This window comes from Orycteropus afer, unplaced genomic scaffold (assembly GCF_000298275.1).
Source record: "Orycteropus afer afer isolate SDZICR_OR568_19922 unplaced genomic scaffold, OryAfe1.0 scaffold00340, whole genome shotgun sequence".
Classification (NCBI taxonomy): domain Eukaryota; kingdom Metazoa; phylum Chordata; class Mammalia; order Tubulidentata; family Orycteropodidae; genus Orycteropus; species Orycteropus afer.
In genome coordinates, this window is record NW_006921927.1 from 3,415,861 (window position 1) to 3,420,368 (window position 4,508).

At 40.7% G+C, this 4,508-nt stretch overlaps 1 pseudogene; it reads right to left on the bottom strand.

Moving 5' to 3' along the window:
- LOC103206967 overlaps nucleotides 1-3,182 on the bottom strand; it is a 7,324-nt pseudogene extending 4,142 nt beyond the window's left edge.
- Nucleotides 3,183-4,508: the final 1,326 nt, after the last annotated feature.

Here is a 4,508-nt window from a genome sequence, read left to right on the forward strand (position 1 = left end):
TACTTTGTCTCATGTCATTGACCAAAATTTACAATGCAGCAGCTCCCCTCCCACTTCCTCCCCATAGTTACCTCCTCCCAGTGTCCATCCCTTCATACTTTTCCAGAGGCCCATTGTCTGCCAACCCTGTATATGATCTTGGATATCTGTATATTTTTAAATTGTTGATCTGAGTCCAGAAAAGGGTATATTTGTCATTGCTTATGACTATGAATTATTCCTTTTCTCCTTGTAGTTCTTGTCAGTTTATTTCATGTGCTGTGAAGGTTTTTAGGTGTATAATAATCTGTTAATGTTTCAGCTTCTTAGCGGATACTGCCATTCCTCAACATGGCATGTGTCACTCTATCCTTCCAGAGCCTTATCTTCCTTTTTTCTTTAGAGTTTTAGATGTTGTACATCATATTTGAATCAACATGTATTTATTTATTTTAAAAAATACATTATTATGAGTTGGGTGAAAGTATACAGAGCAAATTCATTTTCCATACAGCATTTGTACACATTTTGTTTCATGACATTGACTGCAATTCTCCACAATATAACAGCTCTCCTCCAACTTACTCTCCAGTAGCCACCTCCTCCCTGTGTTCTTTCCCACCCCTTCCGCTCCCCCCATCCCCCAGCTATCTTCCTGTGCACACACTCCCCTTCTGTTCTCCCACAATAGATCACTCCATGGAATTTATCTACCTGATTTAAATGTTCACCCCATATGCCTGTCTGTTGGTTATCTGGAAGCCACAGGAGTGAGTGCAGTTCTGGATGTGAAGGATAACTATGGACTGTAGTCTAAGATATCTCACAAGGCTTTATCAGACCAGCAAACCTGGAATTTTTAAATGATTTTGAGTTTTGTTCCATATTGTTCTCCCACTCTATCCAGGATCTCCTGCACTGAACCCTTTCTGAGTGGTTGACAGTGGTAGCCAGGCACCATCTAGTTCTTCTGGGCTCATAGTAGTATAGGATGAGGATCATATGGTGTACCAGTCCCATAATTGTTCATTGTTTCCATGTTTCCATGGAATTGGAAACATGTGTCTTTGTTTCCATATGTCTTTGGTTTTCTTCATTCTTCTTTGCTCTGAACGAGGAGAGACCCACCGTTGCCTCTAGATGGCTGCTTGCAAGCTTTCTTTTTTAATTTTTATTGTAATTTGGGTGAAAGTTTACAGAGCAAATTCACTTTCCATACAGCAGCTCATGTACACTTTGTCTCATGACATTGACTGCAATTTCCCACAGTGCAACAGCTCCCCTCCCACTTCCTCCCCATAGTTACCTCTTCCCCGTGTCCTTCCTTCTTGTGCACTCCTGCCCCCAAGCTGTCTCCCTGTGCATACACAGCCTTCTAATCTCCCATAATTGATCTCTCCAAGGAGTGTATCCACTAAAGTAAATGTTGGGCTCATATGCCTGTCTTTTGTTTGGCCAGAAGCCATGGGAGTGGGTTCAGTTCTAAAGCTGAAGTGGGGCAGCTAGGGGCCATAGTCTCAGTGGTTCCATTAGGCTCTATCAGACCAGCAAACCTGGTCCCTTTTTTTTCCCAATGATTTTGAATTTTATTCCACATTGTTCTCCCACTCTATCCAGAATCTTTTACATAGATCCCCCTTTGAGTGGTTGACAATGGTAGCTGGGCACCATCTAGTTCTTCTGGTCTCATAGTCACATACGCTGAGAATCTCATGGTGTACCACTTGCTTGGACTAATTGTTTCTGTGCATGTTTGATTTTCCCCATTCTTTGTTCTGGATGAGGCGAGACCCATTGTTGCATCTAGATGGCCACTTGCAGGCTTTTAAGATCCCAGTTGCTACTTGCCAAAGTAGGATGTGGAACAATGTGTAGTATGTTATGCCAGTTGAGCTTCATGTCCCCTGTGACTATTGTCTCAAACCCACTGGTCCAACTATTCACTCCCTCTGGATAGCTGGCTGTGGCCAGGAAGTGACTACAATCCTGTCCCTTGTCAGCTCTACTATATACCTGGGAATTCTTACAGAACATATACATACACTCATGGAAGGGTTGTCTGCCAACCCTGTACATGGTCTTGGGCACACTCCCCCCTGAATAGACATACTGAATAGTTCAGCCTGTCCACCCATCTATCCACCCATAGATCAATGTTTGCCTTCAGTGACAACACAGTACTGTATAAGCAAAAGGGTTCATCTTTGTTGTCTGTACCTCCCATGCACTTCTCTATGTCATCCTCTTCCTCAGTACCACCATGTTGATCACATTCAGTACATTGCCCTTCACTGAAAAATCAATGCTTGTCTCTACCTATGTAACTGTGTTCCCTCCTCTTCCCTCCTACCCCTGGTAACCAACAAGGAGAATTTCCTTCCATATATAAACCTTTCCTTGACTTTTTACAATAACAGACTAATATAATATTTGTCCTTCTGTGATTGACTTATTTCACATTATGCAATGTTCTGCCAATTATACATTATTCTTTAGGGTTGCACAGTATTCCATTGTGTGTATGTACCATAGTTTGTTTATCCATTCTTCTGTTGATGGGCACCTAGTTTGTTTCCATCTTTTTGCTATTGTAAATAGTGCTGCGATGAACATAGGTGTGCATGTATCTGTTCTTGTCCTGGCTGTCACTTCTTTAAGATACATATCTAGTAATGGGATTGCTGGGTCAAATGGTATTTCTAATTCCAACTTTTTAAGGAACCGGTATACTGCTTTCCACAGTGGTTCAGTGGTTGTATCATTTGACAGTCCTACCAGCAGTGTATGAGAGTCCCAATCTCTCCACATCCTCACCAGTATTTGTTATTTTCTGTCTGTTGAACTTTGCTGCTAGCGCTTGCAAGCTTATAAGAGCCCAGTCGCTGCTCACCAAGGTAGAACAATGTATGTGTGTAGTTTGTTATGCCATTTGAGCTCCATATCCCTTGCAACCATGGTTCTGAACCCACAGGTCCAACTACTCACTCTCTTGGGGTATCTGGCTGTTTCCCACAAGCCACCACAACCTTGACCCTTGTCAGCTATACTATACACCCAGACTTTCTTACAGCACATAGAATTATGCATGTAGAAACATCGTTTGTGAACCGTATATATGGTCATGGGCACACACTCCCCTCCCTAGACGTACTTGATCATTCAGCCTGTCCACCCATCTATTTTTGTGGATCAATGCTTGCCATCACTGAGAACACAGTACTGTGCATGGAAAATTGTTGTCTGTACCTCCTGTGTACCTCTCTGTCTTCCTCTTCCTCAATGCCACTGTTTAAATTAACAAGTATTTAAATTGAACTAAAGTTAGTTTTCTGTTTGGTATTTAGGTCTGATCAGTATTACTCAATGGCTTTATTTTTCTCCCCAAATAAAGCAAGAAACTTAGCTCTCTTCCCTACTCCTCTTACCACAAACCTCCAGTGGTGTCTGGAAATGTAGCTCCAGATTGTAGCTGATTTTTTTTAACCCATAGAAGCTAGCCAAGTTTAAGCATAAGAAACCATTTCTGTATTACCACTATTTATATATTTCATATATTTTGGGTTCATTTTTGTAGGAAGAGTTGTTTTGCTGCTATAAATTATTCAGAGTATTTTAGATAATATGTAGGGAATAAACTTTCTGCAATATTTGGCTAGATAATGGATGTCATATTCAGAATAATTTCCCTAAGATCTTCAAAGTTTTCACTCTATATGTTGCTAATAAAAGATCTGACACCAGATCTTATTCTCATGGTATGTGATTGTAAAAAAGAGTCAAGAAGATGTCTGTATAATATATGGATCAATCTCCAGGATACATAATTAAATGAAAAACACAGTACAGGGCTTATGGTTATATTAGCATTTTGTGTAAGAAATGTAGTGTGTTTGTTTCCATTTTTAAAAAAAAGGATGGACAAATTGAAACTAAGATGGTTTCCAATAATGAGGAAGGAACAGGGATGAGGGAACAGTAATGGAAATGAGACTTCTGTGAATGAACTTTGCTGTCTTGATTTTGGAATCATCAAAATATTTTACATAATTAGAAAACAAAACCAAGTCAAATAGGAGTAAAACAGCACCTAGAAATTTAAGACACTGAAGCTAATCAACTCAACTTATGTCATGTTGGAGGCATAATCACATAGACAAAAAAAGAATTCAGGTGACTGTAAGATGGGAAGGAGTTCTGGTGGCATAGTAGTTAAAGCATTCGTTTGGTAACCAAAGGGTCTGCAGTTCAAACCCACCAGCTGTTCTGCAGTGGAAAGATGAGGCAATCTGCTTCCATAAAAATTGCAGCCTTGGAAACCTTATGGGGAAGTTCTACTCTGTCCCATAGGGTCCCTATGAGTGAGAGTCAACTTGGTGGCAGTGGGTTTGGTTTTGATTTAAGATGAGGATATTATGATTGAATATCCCTAGTTGAAGAGAGCTCTGGTAGCATAGTGCCTAAGGCACTTGACTGCTAACCAGAAGGCTGGCGGTTCAAACCCACCAGCCACTCCTCGGAAGGAAGGTTGG